This window comes from Ascaphus truei, unplaced genomic scaffold, assembly GCF_040206685.1.
Source record: "Ascaphus truei isolate aAscTru1 unplaced genomic scaffold, aAscTru1.hap1 HAP1_SCAFFOLD_1759, whole genome shotgun sequence".
Taxonomy (NCBI): domain Eukaryota; kingdom Metazoa; phylum Chordata; class Amphibia; order Anura; family Ascaphidae; genus Ascaphus; species Ascaphus truei.
The window spans coordinates 18,329-32,280 of record NW_027454656.1 but is presented as its reverse complement, the minus strand read 5'-3'; the positions used below and the strand labels follow the sequence as shown (position 1 = coordinate 32,280).

At 44.8% G+C, this 13,952-nt stretch overlaps 1 protein-coding gene across 8 annotated transcripts in view; it reads right to left on the bottom strand.

The window, feature by feature from the left end:
- Positions 1–9,038, bottom strand: part of LOC142476831 (complement decay-accelerating factor-like) — a 41,333-nt gene extending 32,295 nt beyond the window's left edge. For 7 of the 8 annotated variants that reach the window (XM_075581988.1, XM_075581990.1, XM_075581992.1 and 4 more), the window contains exon 1: positions 8,754–8,885. The gene's annotated coding sequence lies outside the window, so the exon portion shown is untranslated. Of the gene's footprint in view, positions 1–8,753 lie in introns of all 8 variants that reach the window. The other variant, XM_075581996.1, reaches the window with a different exon arrangement.
- Between the last annotated feature and the right edge of the window lie 4,914 nt (positions 9,039–13,952).

The following is a 13,952-nucleotide window of genomic DNA, read 5'->3' as shown; positions in this document are numbered from 1 at the left end:
ATGGCAGATTGTTCATGTTTTTCCATCCTTTCCGTATGTTGGGTCCTTTCTCCCCCCCCCCCCCCCACCCTCCCAGTTTGTCTTGAAGGTCAGCATGCATCGCATAAGGCTGTAGCGCTCGGGGGATTCCTGTGCGGTCCTAAAACAGAGGCAAAAGAGGTAAGTAGCCTTGCACCCAAATCCACATCAATAACATTTATCTTGCACAATGTGAAAGGCCTAAATAATCCGTGCAAGCGACATCTAGCATTCTGAAACTACAAGAAAATGAAAGCCGATGTCATCCTCCTAGAGGAGACTCATTTCAGCACATCAAATTACCAAAAGTACTTTGATAAAAAATACAGACAATAGTATTTATCCTCTGCCCCTGTTACAAAGCGGGGAGTAGCGATTCTGCTTCACAATAGATTTCCCCTGGTAATAGAACAAGTCGAGATAGAAGATACATAAATATTAGTAGGCAAACTGCAGGGTCAATCTAACGATAGCCACGATTTACACTCCTTGTGAGCACGACAGTTTTTCGCCTCTTTCTTCACCACTCTAGCCAGGGTGGCTAAGGGATATACAATTCTAGCAGAAGATTGTAATCTAGTGAAAGCCCTTTTGGTCGGGGTCAAACTGTCCAACTCTGGGTCTAAGAGAGGTAATATTGCTAAATTCACACGCGGTCTGAGAGATAACTGTCAGATATATGGAGGGAACACCACCCTAAGGAAAGAGGCTTCACCTTTTACTCCCATCCCCATGATTGCTATTGCAGAATTGATAACTTCTTTGTTTTTAGCAGACTGGTCCCAAAGGTCTCCGGTACACAGATCCATGATATTTCATGGTCAGACCACGCACCAATTGAACCAAGGTGCTCTCAAATTAATCTAGACAGACCGGGAGCAAAATGGAAGCTAAATGAGTCAATTATCAAAATCCGAGGTGATAGACAATGTATAGACCAATTCTTTCTAATTAATAAAGGTAGCGTAGAATCCCACCTAACACTCTGGGAGGCTCAAAGCTCCACACAGGAGAACTAAGAGAAAGGACATCCTGAAAAGTTAAAAGATGCGAGAATGGAGTTAAATTTATTACTTGCCTCCCAGGCTGAGAACTCTCTCAATTGGTCAAAGAGGAAGTTTTATGAAAAAGCAAACAGGCCAGATACCATGCTAGCAAATAAAAATCAGGAACAAGCTAATTATAATATAAGTACTATCCGTAGATAAATCGGGGGATTTGACCTCTAACCCTAAACTAAGTGAATTCTTTTACAAACAATATGAGTTGTATAATGGAGAGAAGGTCATACATGGGGCAAAAACAAAGGAGACCTTGAAGGAATTCTTGGGGGACTCAGGCTTACCTATGTTGAGTAAGGAGGTGAGGGAGCAATTACAAAGTGACTTCACTATTGAAGAGGTGTTGGGGGTTATTAAAAATATGAAGCCCTCCAAAGCTCCAGGTCCTGATGGATTTTCTAATCTTTATTCCCCTCTGACACCTTCAAGAGTGGTACTAGACAGGGGTGTCCACTTTCGCCCTATGCATGGAACCACTAGCATCCCAAATTAGAAAGAGCCCAGATATTTGGGGTATTCTAATTAAAAGGATCAAATCGCATAAACTAGCTTTATATGCAGATGTTGCACTGGTATTGTCAAAGCCTTTTACCTCCCTACCCAATCTATTTAATCTGCTAGGTAAATTCATTAGAATATCTGGCTTCAAAATAAACCAAGCCAAATCAGAAGCCCTAAACGTGAATCTGCCCAAAGATCTAGAAAAACTGATCTCTATAAACTAACTGGCAACCAATAGCCATTAAGTATTTAGGAATCTACATCACTAGTAACTATAAGACTCTGTACAAAGTGAACTACCTCAGTTTCTTACAAAAGTTGATAGGAGATATAGGGCGGTGATCCTCATAGTATTTCCTGGTTTGGAAGGGTGTGCTGTATTAAGATTAATCTGCTCCCCTGACTTCTCTATTTGTTCCAAACGCTACCAGTACCCGTTGTTCTGAAGGATATTTGCTTGGTGCAGAAGTTAATATCTAAACTTATATGGAAAGATAAGACCCAGAGAGTTAAAAGTAATATTCTAAGGAGACAAATTCTAGTGGGAGGGCTGGCGGCACCTTGCCTGTTGTACTATAGGGCAGCCCAATTATGTAAAATATCACAATGGCACACAAACCCCTCTCAAAAACGATGGGTAGATTTGGAAAGTGAGAGAAATACAATTTTTGAAAGACCTTCTGGTTCAAGGTGATCTTACTGACATATGTCCCATTCTTTCCTCAAAGCCGCTGAGTCCATTAAAGAAAGGATGCTTTTGATGTAAGGGGTGTATGACTTGTTACAACGGACTAAATCAAGCGCACTCAAACTCAATTTAAACATCCCACGCAGGCAGATCCATCACAATTAAACAGGTAGCGTGCCAAGCCACTTCTGTTCTATAACTCATATTTTGCCCGTGTGAGTTGGTTTACGAAGGGGGGGAAAAAAAACAACAACAAAAAAACGACATTTAAGGAGAGCATGAATGATTATCAGTCTAGTATTTTATTGGTTTAAAACCAAAGACATAACATAAAACACAGACAAAGCTCAGTGCACATCCAGAAAAATTTATATACGGTAGAGTGCCTAAATATACATGTATAAATAACTAATAAATAAAATGGCATTTTAGTTTAACATTTTGGCCAAATTGTTGTAAGCCCTTGAGCCAACTGCACGGCAGACCACGTTTCAAGGGTCCCTACACTAATATAGATTCTTAATAACCTGTGGATGTGCACTGAGCTTTGTCTGTGTTTTATGTTATGTCTTTGGTTTTAAATATATATATCGCCATGCTCAGTAGCACTCCTCTGAAACTTATATGCTTATAAATATGTTGTGGGTATTTTGGGGGTTCAATATGAGCTTGTAGGTGTTCTGTATGTTTTAGTATTTGATTGGCTCTAACAAAAAGGAGAAACCAGTTGTGAAGCATTTTCTCACCAAAGGACACCAATTGGCCAGTTTACGCTACATGATCAACCACGTGGATGTTCCAACAAAGGGGAGACAAACGCTTTCTCCTACAATGGGGAGCAATATGGATGTTTGATTTGGATACAGTAGTACCACGTGGCCTTAATGATGAACTAAGATTTTCAACTTCTCTAAGAGTATGGTCAATGGTCAGGACATGATATATTACACACAATACTTACCTGAATAACCGTAAATACGTTATTAGTTGAAGTGATGTCCACTCTTCATTTCCAACTATGAACTTTCTTCACCAGCGCTATTCCTTTGTTATAAATTTTGTAGCACTACTAATTAGGCTTTTAAGTCATCACCTACACTGATTGCATAACCAATATAAATTGATCTTTATTAGTATGCCATAGCACTGTGTTAATTTTTTTGATTTAGATGTACTGTACCACCAGTCCTGTCCGTATCATCACCCACTTCTTGTGTCACAAGGTGCTTGTATTCACAAGGTGCTGGTATTCACAAGGTGCTGGTATTCACAAGGTGCTGGTATTCACAAGGTGCTGGTATTCACAAACTAATAGTTTATGCAAATCGAGATACGGTCCAAATATGTTGTACATGAAAGCGTGTTAAAGGGTTGCTGTAGATATTAACGCATGCTCGTCCTGTACATACTTGCTATCTTTAGTTCTGTTCGGGGCAGGTTTTTATCTGTCACGTGCTCAAAAGGTACTGTCAGCATTGGATGATCTTATTACTCTAGTTGATTCTCAATTGCAGTCCTCAAGCCACCCTCCCTTCCCCCAACAGGGCAGGATTTCAGGATATTCCAGCTTCAGCACAGGTGGCTCCTCAGAGGCTCAGTTGGGATATCCTAAAAACCTGACCTGTGGGGTGGGCTATTTTGGAATACATGACCCTTGAAATATACGAGGCATGGTTTTGTCTCCTAGTGGTCTAGTGCCCTGTTGACATTGGAGAGATTGAAATGCAAACATTAAACTAGCCCTAAAGATAGGATGCCTACTATATTTGGCATATCTCACTAGTATATTTTTCTATATTTACTTAAAATTTGCTCCAATTATTTTTCTAATATTGTGCTTGGTATCTATTAAAACATGATGTACTACTATGAGTATTATTACTCCTGTAAATGTATATTGGTGTGCGATATAGTTAGCCTATTCTGATAACAAAAGCAGCAATAGCTGCACGTCCCCTTTTTTTCTTATTTGTATATGTAACAAATGTGTGAATGTATAATTCTACATTCTTACCTAAGATGGCAACAGTTTGGTGCTCCGTTATAAATATGTAAAAATCCTTATTATGTTACCAACACAAAGGCTGCTTCAGTCAGTGTAAATCAGCAGCTACAAGCTATCCTTATATTATGAAGGTAACAATCTATTGTTACAGTTTACAGCACAAAACTGCTTGGAACATTGGCAACAACTTGTCACAATCAGGAAAGTGTTGCAAAGATCTTGCACTGCTTGGGAAATGGGCTAAAGCCTGCTATACAAATCAAAGGATGCTTTAAAAAAAAAAAAAAAAAAAACAAGAGGATTCTCATTAAAATGGCATTAAGTTGATTAAAAAAAACAAATGCATTAAGTACTACTTAATCCTACAGAACCTGATTTATTTTAAAGAATATCAAAAGACTTCACGTTTTGCTACTTTAAGTTATATTAAGACATACAAGTAGTGCTCTTTCATGAATGAGACAGCAAGAGTCTATACCTCCAAACAAATGGTTATTCAAGAGGTTTTCAGTGTATTGTACCAAGTAATCCATTACAATGAATATACTTGCCCAAGGCTTATTCATGTTTTATTTACAACTACAATGTATGATCTCCTTTAATGCAGCAGCTAGGTGATGGCCCCAGTGTTACCTGCGGAGCTTGCATAGTTGAAAGCCAGGTTGTGCTGTCATGTGGGGGAGCGATGGGGTGCGCAGGGCATTGACAAGGCGTATCTGCCCTTCCATTGGCTGCGCAACGACAATGTGATTACGTCGCAGCACGTTAAGACAACATTGTCTTCCCTGCCAGCCTACGCGTCATCGCACTCACACACGGCCACTGTGGTGTGTGGCGCGCATGCCGTAGCAGCCACTGGGGACCTAGCCTTAGAAACAAGTTTGGAACAAGTTCTGGTTGTATTAAGTGTGCAGTTAAAACTAGAAGGAAAGGAAGTGCTGTGTATACTAGCAGGGGTGGCTGAATTTGGGGAGTGTGCAGTGGGTTAATTTATGTTCAAAGTGTGTGGTAATCAAAATCCTGTAGTAGAGAAAAGGAAATAAAAATGTCTCCCCTGCCTGAGCCATTAGTGGGTGTGATTGGCTGATTGCTAACCTAGCAAACCTGGTGGGTGTCCCCATTTCAACTGAGGTAGCTCACGAATCCTGAGCTTGTGTGTCCTGATCTGCGTGACTGGTTGATTTCAAGTGCTGGTTGTATTAAGTGTGCAGTTAAAACTCGAAGCCGTTTGGACAAGGAAGGGGTTAAACAAGGTATAGTATATTGAAGTACAAGCATACCCCGGTTTAAGGACACTCACTTTAAGTACACTCCCGAGTAAGGACATATCGCCCAGTAGGCAAACGGCAGCCCGCGCATGCGCCTGTCAGCACGTCCTGAATAGCAATACCGGCTCCCTACCTGTACCGAAGCTGTGCGCAAGCGGGGAGACTATAGAGCCTGTTACAAATGCGTTATTTACATCAGTTATGCACGTATATGACGATTGCAGTACAGTGCATGCATCGATAAGTGGAAAAAAAGTAGTGCTTCACTTTAAGTACATTTTCGCTTTACATACATGCTCCGGTCCCATTGTGTACGTTAATGCGGGGTATGCCTGTACAGTTTATTGTTAGTACTTATAAACTTCATAGTTGCTACAATGAGCAGGATTGAAAATGCCACTCAATGCACATGTTTGTGCACTTGGAGCAGCTGTTTACGTAGCACAAACCTTTGTACTGATACCGTTAGGCCTCTTTTCCCAATGTCAGGGGCAGCGCTTCTAACCGCTGTTAAAATGAATCCATTTTAATCCTTTCCGGTGTCGAAAGGCCAGCAGCAACCCCTGTTTCAAGACAGCATTGTCGTTTGTGGAAAATCGATGGCGTAGTCGCAGGTGGTGCAGTAGTGGCGAGAATGGAAGTACAGGGGCTCTGCACCTGTACCCATCAGGGACCGTTGCCTGCCCCTAGAAAACGAGCAAACACGGCAGGACGTTCCCTGTAAGTTCAGGCTCCTCAACTGACAAAGTGCTGCCCACAAAGGGTCTGAAAGTGCCTCAGACCAGGGATGGGCAACTACAGACCCCAAGGGCCATCGACAGGTCAGGTTTTAAGATATCCCTGCTTCAGCACAGATGGCTCAGTCATTATGAAGCAGGGATATCCTGAAAACCTAACCTGTTGGTGGCCCTTGAGGACTGGAGTTGCCCACCCCTAATTTCATGAAAGAGAGAGAAGAAAGAGAGAGAGAAAGAAAGAGAGAAAGAGAGAGAAATTACAGATATTATACGTCAAGGTTTTACAAGCATTATATAAATATTTGAATTAATCTTAGAATTATATTCTGATACGGCCCCTCTGGGAAACTGGTTGGAGATCGTTGCCGTACGTCATAAGGACCCCCGGCGTTCCGTCCCTCACAGAAGTAGCGGACGCCATTTGTCCCGTTTACATGAAATAACGGACGAAATAAGGAGCTTTAAACAACGCATGTGTTATCTCCCTAACCATGGCTTTCAATAGTGCTACTGCTCAGTAACGCGTTGGCGTTAACAGGAGCGGTAACGTTTGCTACACCTGCACGGGGAACGTGATAAGAGCAGATAGAGGGTGAAGTCATTCAGAGCACACACCCCTTAATGTCAGTGCATGAAGATATATTCCACCTGTATGATCTCATGATGCTGGGTCACATTATATTGAGTGAAAGACTAGGGAGGGGTTATCTGCAGCACTTGTAATATAGGGGAGTATAACTTACCGGGATACTATTGAATTACTTTAAAGAGTGTAGCAGCATTGGTTAAAGTGTGCTGGGACCCCAGAGTACCATGACTATTATTTACAACTCCACAATGCTGCTACTTTTTTTTATTATTAATAAACAGCAGGGTACTGTTTTTTTTTTTATTATTAAGGATTTATACACTTATGGTCCCACTTTAAATAAAAATGCATTTATTTTAAGAAGCATCTTTCTGCTGCAAACACTGTGCCCAATGTTAAAAAATAAAAAAAAATAAGACACATTTAGTCATAACACAGTGGCACTACTCAAAACTGTTGCAATGATATAGATCTATTTTTTTTATTGATTGTATTTTTTCCCAGAAAGAGCAAGACATTTTGTAGCTACCTTTTAAATGAAAAAAAAAAAAAACGTATATGCCTTTCTCGTGCATGAGCTTTGGAGACTCATTTAACAGAAGGAGATGCAAATCTTGGGGCTGAATGCCAATTAAATACAGCACTAATGCCAGAATAGGGAGTATAAAAGAGTATGTTATATTTCACAACCTAGATTGTGAGGAAAGCGGTTCTGCATATCAGTGTGCGCCATCAAAGCACAATCCCTCCATGTTACAACAACCTCTTCATCCAATAAGGGCTCGTCCAGGGTGGTGCTGAGCGGGCGCGCGCACGCTCACGGTAGACACGTTGCGACGATGCACATGTCCTGTGTGAGCGGGTGGGCCTGCTCGGTGCTCAGCCGAGCAAATTTGAATTTGCCGCTCGCAAGCACGTCACGCGAGTGGTTCACCAGCTCCGTGACGTAGAGGCCGCGCCCCCCAGATGCACGCGCACCTAGCCGGCCAGGAAAAGCACGGCCGAGAAGGGCGCAGCGCGCCTCTACCCACCCTGGACGAGGTCTGCGTCCCCGCTGGCGCTGAGCATGCTGTGCGCTCGCCGCTTTTACCTCTAGTACTATAATGTAGACGTCCCCGCTCACGCTCTCCCAAGCTTGGCGCTTGCGACAAAATGTTTTCTTTGAAGCGCACTCAGCATGCCCCCAATGTACCCGCCCCCCCCCCCCCCCCGCTCCTGAAATAGACAGGACACCCGGCGCTCATGCTGAGATAGTTGGTGACGTCACCGCTCAAGCATGAGCGCGGTCAGCTCCAGCGGGTCTGTGTATGACCTATCTTTGGTTAATATGAAGCCAACATATTCCACAGTGCAGTACAATGTGAGAGGACAATACATAAAATACATGGAGGTAATGAGCGCCCTGCTGAGAAGCTGTGAACAAATTATCATGGGCTAGACTCGAGGTTACCAGGTACAGGGTGGGGGGACAGACACCCTTGGTGCTGCAACCCACACAACTCCGCTCAGGGCTTTTATTAGGGCAGGTGGAAATGTCACAGGGCGCAGGGAGACCCCTCTCTTTGGCGGGTTAATATGGCACGCTGAACCTTCCACTCTTTAGGGGTTTTAATAGGGCACGGGGGATCCCTTCTTTGGGGGAGTTTAATAGGGCAGACAAAACCATTACTGGGATAGTCTCAGTAGGGGCTCCCTCCCTGTACTTGGGACCCATTCCAGGGTGGAGTCCCCTCTCTTTAAAAACTTAATACATCAATAATGTGAGCTCAATGGGCTTCTTCTTGGGCGGCCATTCTGTATTTAGGGCCAACATGAGGGTGCGCCGCCTCCGACACCTGTCACTCGGGTCCCTCAGCCCTCACACCCGCAACGTCAGTGATTCTCACCTCGGTCCAGCGGCGCTCGGCTCTTTATTAAATGTCTTCCGCCGGTTTCAGCCCCGGGTGTCTTCAATATGGTGCCCTGTCCGCGCCGAGCCCGTGCACTAGTAATATGGCGCACACCCAGTCCCGGAGACTTTGGGTTACTAGGGGCACTAGGAAGCTCGTAGCTCCACCTACTTTCCCCGCGAATTGGCCCGACTGCCTCGCCCTGCTCCGCCCCTTCCCGGACGTGCTTTGGCCAGGTGACGTCACGACTGGAAATGGGCGCGGGGCTTTCGCTGCAGGAGAGTGAGAGGGATCACGTGACGCGGCTGATGCTTTTAATTGGAAACGATGAAATGACAAGTAGCCGAGTGACGTTGAATGTGATCATGTGGCTCCGCGACACGTGACTACCAATGTTTATGAGGGGAACTGAGACCCAATACCAATTATTATTATTATTATTATTATTATGTATTATATATTATGGAAGAACAAATGACAGACAGGCGCACTAAGGGATATGTATCCCTTAGTGCGCCTGTCTGTCATTTGTTCTTTCTGTCTGTGAGCCCCCCTCGTGGGAGCTCACTCCTATAGGGGACGTGTGGAACCCCCTCCCCCCAGACTGAAGGCTGCAAGAGGGATTCCCTACAGTACCAACGTTAGCGCGGAGCAACATACTCTATGTATTTTGTATTATGTTAACGAGGGGATATGGGACCCAATGTGAACAAATAATCACTATCATTTATTAAGTTTATAAAAAATAGGGCACGAGACCATATGACTATTACTAAGTCAATTAGTCAAATACAGCTCAATTACACTGTTAATTAACCCCTTGTGTGAGAGGAGCCACCAATGCACTGTGCCCTGGTACTCAATGGGCTAAGTGTAAATATGACCCAATGACAATGAATATGTTGCTAAAGAGACGTGTAAATAGGCTGACCAGATTTTCAAAATGAAAAACCGGGACACTTAAAAAAATGATTTATAAAACAATGTACATCACGTCACGCCCCCCGTTGCCATGACAACGACACACTAACATCAGGCGGTGACATGTTGCCATGACAATGTGGCATCACGTGATGCCTCGTCACCATAATGCATCCCGTTGTCATGTCAACTTGGAAGTCGCTGGAAGTCATTTCAATTTGATTTTTCCAGTGACCACAGCATGACGTCAGCGTCGCCGGCAGTATAAGCGTGGCCTTAGGCTGCGGTTATAGTGCCGACGTCGCTGCAAAACAAATGTATTGCCGCCGTTGCGTGCGCTTATAGTAAGCGTGACGCTGGCGGCGCAAATTTCTGAAACCGGTCAAATTTGATTTTTCAGAGGTTGTCGCCACATGTGACAGCCTCTGAACCAATCAAGGACCTGGTCCCCCGCGACGTCGCCGGAAAGCGAATTACAACTTTCGCTAGCGGCGACGGGTGACGTCATCCGTCGCGCGCACTATAAGCGCGGCCTAAGGTTAATTTCACACCTCACGAGCCCCCTCTATTTCCCACCCTCTACCCATGAATTTCTCTCTCCCCTCTGTCTCACTCGCTCTCCCCCCCTCCCGCCTCGCATGTATTTATCTCCCCTGTCTTTCTCCCTCTTTTGCTCACTCACTCCCCCTCTCTCCTCTCACTCGCCCCTACCTTCCATCAATTACCCCCCCCACCCCCACCCTTGCAGCTCCCATCTCTCCTACCTCAGGCGGGTTCGGCGGAGGCGGCGCTCACTAGCAGCAGGCACAGGAAGTGCCGCGAGTGGTTGTGAGCGGGCTCTGGGTGGGGAAAGCAAGCCGGGGTGCTGGGGGGAGAGCGAGCCGAGGACCGGGTGCCGGAGGGAGGGTGGAGGGAGTACTGGGATGAAGGAGGGATGGAGTGCCAGAGTGCCGGGGGGGAGGGAGAGCCGGAGACTAGTGCCGAGGTGCCGGAGGGAGGGGGAGCTGGAGTGCCGGTGGGAGGGAGAGCCGGAGACTAGTGCCGGAGGGAGGGAGTGCCGGGGGGAGGGAGAGCCGGAGACTAGTGCCGGGGTGCCGAGAGAGAGCCGGAGTGACGGGGGGAGGGAGAGCTGGAGAGTTGTGTCGAGGGAGGGAAAGCTGGAGAGAGTTGGAGACTAGTGCGGGAGGGAGGGCCGGGGTGCCGAGGGAGGGCCGGGGGAGGGAAAGCAGGGGAGAGGAAAAGCTCTGCCCCTCGACATTCCCCTACTTTTATCCAATCCCCTGATGGCCGGCATTCTAAAGCCCCGGCCCCGGCATCCTCCACCAAACCCCTGTGGCCCGGCATGTTCAACTAAGAAGCCCAACCCCTTGCATTGGGGCTGCCGCATCCTCCTCTTCACCGCCGCGACTCGCGCACCGCCGCCCCCATGCACCGCCGCAGACACTAAACTAAAAAACGGGGTAAGGGAGAAAATCCGGGACATTTCCGGGACGAACCGGCAACCGGGACAGGACCAAAAAAAACGGGACAACTGGTTACCCTACGTGTAAATAAATGTAAATGAAGCAAATGTATGTTACGGGAAATATATTTTGAATGAGGGAAAATTGACCCATTGACATGACGTTAATTAACGCGGGACTTGTTATTGACAATATCTAATAAATATGCAAAGTAATGATGTATTATATTAACATTAAGCAAATGACCCAATGCTAATTAACATGTCCAATTAACAAGTGCAATTAGCAATAATACATCTCTATTCACAGTGAATAAATGGCATATAATATGTTCATTAGGTAAATGTACCTGACACATATCTTATTAATAATAAATGAGTGACGTGATGTAATTTTGACAGGAATTGGGTGTAAGAAATGATGGGAGAAACCCTTCATAAATCGCGAAAAATATTCAGCAAAATCTCATGGGATTTGCTGACGTCTTAACATTCAGCCAAAAACCCTACTAACAAGGTACACCGTAAAATAGGTCCACTTCACGGCGTTCTATGAAAGCCCAGTAACACATACCATTTATTATATGCAAAATATAAAGTAATCAATAAACTCCTTGTATATCCGCATCTATTTGTTTATATTAATGTATACCAATAGAAGTCGTGATAACTTCACTATAATATGCAGATCGTTTATCAAATCAGTAATCAGTCTTCAATCTGCTGTAAGATGGAGATTCCGAACTTGAACAAATAGGAGACAGTCAGTAGAGCGCGTATCGACTCTCATCGGCTCTCACACACAGCCAGAAATAGGTGTAGTACGTACACATGGATTTACTAGGACAGGACGTAAAAATAGGTACAGTACCTGCTAAGTAGGCATAGTTAGAGGGTATGGCTCCAGTGTTTACCTGAATAGATCTAACCTGTCTGATCATTTTCAACCTTTTTAACACTGCCCAAGGCGAAAAATCAACCCTATTTTTTCCAAGGAATAATATTTTGAGGTTTTTTTTTTAATATGGCACATTGGAACCTCTCCACCTAAGGCCTCGTTCAGGGTGCCGGCTCCGGAGGGGTGGCGTGCTTACGTGCACGCGGATGTTCGAAGAATGTATTTAAATATGTAATATAGTGGGTGCGCTTGCTCCGCCGTGCGGCACTTATAATTGGCTGTGGATAGCCAGCCGTCCTATACTAGGGCCGTGCGCACTGCATTGAGCGTGGAGCCGGCCGATCGGGGGGGAAGACAGTGAAAGGAATGTTTTCGCGCCACTACCGCCGCTCAGAGTGAGGCTGTAATGTATGTCTCTGTGTGTGTGTGTATATATGTGTGTGTGTGTGTGTGTGTGTATATGTGTGTATGTTTGTATAAATAAATTATTCTCACAACATGTCTATTTATTTATTCACACGCATTAATTATTTATTCACACACAGAGAGACAGTTACCCAGTGACACACACACACACACACAGAGAGACAGCTACCCAGCGACACACACACAGTGAAGCTTCCAAGCCTGTTGCTCACTGCAGCACGGACCGTACACACAAAAAGTGTGCGTCACGTGCACGAGCGTTCGCACAGGCGCGCGCACCAACTATAAAACGGCCTTAGTGTGCTTTCTAGTCCACAGACCATTAATTCCTCAAAGAGAAGCCAGCAGCAGCTGCTAACTAATGAATCAGCCTGATTGCTCATGGAGTTTTGAATGAGGAAGTGTTTTAAAAGACTGAAAGCTGCCATGCAAGACAGAGACTGTATTTCCCAGACAAGGGGGGAGATAGAAGTGCAAAACCCTTACAATTGTATGCAGAGACTGTGTTACATTGTTGTCACGATGACACCAACTTTTATCAACACATTTATATTTGTGGGTACTTGATTGAACAGAACAAGTTGCAAAATAAATTGTGATTTATTTCCTTAATAGACAAACACACGACATCTGCAGAATACACTTAAAACAACACTCACTGGGATAAGAGAACGAAATTAATTGTCCTTGGAACGAAAGAAATTGTCCTTTGCTTGCCAGTGCAAGAAATGCAGCCTTGGTTTTAAAAGTCCTGTGATTATGTGGTTATTAACCCCTTCACTCCTGGACTGGTTGCTGCTGTACTGGCACAAAGTCTTGCATCTTTACATCATGGATTAAAATTCAGGAATCACACTGGGAAATACCTGGGAAGCCACAGTTATAAACTGGCCAAATCTATCTTTAACATGTGGATCCAATCCCCTCGTGGGAACAAAAAAACCCACGAATAGCCAAGTGACCCACAGTTCATAAGACCGGTCAAAAGGGCTGTCCGGTGGGCAGGGCGTATTGGTCAGGTTGACGCCCATGCCACTTAGCATACCTGGGCTACACCCATTTCTTGGGGCCACTAAGTCTGATCTCTGACTTAGAGGTGTCACTAGCCTGACATCTGCTGTGCATCCGTATGCCAGTATTGTATACATTATGGGCCTATGGGTCTTGTCATAATTGACACTCTTTCAGACAGGGGGACTCTAAATCTGTGGGAGCCTTTTGAGGCTCCATCATAAAAATAATTACAACCCTTTCAGGCTTGGTCATAAAAATACCGAAGCTCATTCACACATATCACAGCTGGATGTCCAAGTAATTCCTGCTTAGACTTACAAAAAAATACCTCCTGCCTTACATTTAAGATCTTCTATCATGTGTTGGTTAGAGGGTATGGCAAGCAATGCATCTTGTCTTTTACCCTCGCAGACAGGGAATGGCCTGCACATGGGGAATAAAAATGGCGGGGACGGGGCAACAACAGTAATGCATG